General features: G+C 41.1%; 1 non-coding gene across 1 annotated transcript; it reads right to left on the bottom strand.

The window, feature by feature from the left end:
• Positions 1–942: 942 nt before the first annotated feature.
• LOC131165198 (small nucleolar RNA R71) lies at positions 943–1048 on the bottom strand. The gene has a single exon (XR_009139514.1). It is a non-coding gene; the product is annotated as a small nucleolar RNA R71 (small nucleolar RNA).
• Positions 1049–1365: the final 317 nt, after the last annotated feature.

The raw sequence follows: 1365 nt of genomic DNA, 5'->3' as shown, positions 1-1365 counted from the left end.
AATTTAATTTAATTTACTTGCTTTCATAGTTTAATAAAAAAAACCCAAAATTCCATCTTTTCATTCTTGTTCAAGCGTAGTAAGCTAGATTAAAATTGGTTGATTGCTACACTAGTGTCCTTGAAATCGACACCTGACTCACTTCTCATTCTACTGAACTTAGGATTAGTTAGGTTATAAATATTATTTTTGGTAGTTAAGGATCCAAGCCTTGGCGATCCTACCAAATTTTGGCGTTATTGCCGGGGAATTAGTTACGGTAGTGAGCCAATTCTTAGTGTAGTTTACTTTAAGATTTTTATTTTTCATTTGTTTTTTTTTTTTTTTTGTGATATTAGAAGGCTTGATTGTGTTCTGAATTTGTATATGCTGGGTTTGCGATCTTTGGATCTCGAGTTAGTGCCTATAGACCCTGAGATTGAGAGGTCCCATAGGTCAAGTAGGAAATTTACTTCTAGTCCAGAGTTAGCCGAGTCCTCCAAACCTAAAGTTATGGCTGAACGTCAACCGGTTCCCACTTTTCATCATCAAAACCAAAACCTGGAACCTCTTGCTCCCCATTGACCTGCAGTAGAGGAGCAACCTCTTCGGCCCCTTAGGGATTATTTCACACCTAATGTATACACGTTGCCGTCTTGCATCTGATTCCAGGATGTTGAGGTGGTGCAATTTGAAATCAAGACCTCCACCATCTCGATGCTTCCCAACTTATTTGGGAATTCAACTGAAAATATATACAAGCATCTTGATGAGTTTTTTGAAATTTTTCCACCATCCATATACCAAACTTTGGTGATGATGCTCTCCGTATAAGGCTATTTTCGTTCTCTCTAAAGGACAAAGCCATATATTAGCTGAATTCCTTAGAGCCGAACTGGGCTACCTGGGCCACCATGCAATACAAATTCCTGAAAAAGTATTTCCCCATTAGGAAGACTAACCAGCTTAGGAAGGCAATCACTAGTTTCTCACAGATAGATGATGAGCAATTTTTCGAGACATGGGAACGCTTTAGGGACCTTTTGCCTAAATTCCCACATCACCAAGTCCTTAGGTGGCAATTAGTTCAAACCTTCTATGAGGGGTTAGGTGAGTGTGACTGATCCATGGTCAATGCATCATGTGGAGGTACTTTCCTCACGAAGCATGAGAATGAGGCTTGGACTCTTTTTGAGACCCTCGCCGAGAATTCTCAGCAACATATTGTTGCTGCTCGTAGACTTTCCCCACCTTCTTCCTCCCATCCTAAGGGAGTCTACGAGTTAGTTGTTGGCTATGACCTTGCACCTACCCTGCACATCACTGTGAAGAAACTTGATCAACTCTTGTCCTTGGGACAACCACCTCAGCCAGTGGCGTGTGCAG

The sequence above is a fragment of the Malania oleifera genome, chromosome 9, assembly GCF_029873635.1.
Source record: "Malania oleifera isolate guangnan ecotype guangnan chromosome 9, ASM2987363v1, whole genome shotgun sequence".
NCBI lineage: Eukaryota > Viridiplantae > Streptophyta > Magnoliopsida > Santalales > Ximeniaceae > Malania > Malania oleifera.
This window is presented reverse-complemented; position numbering and strand designations above follow the sequence as displayed.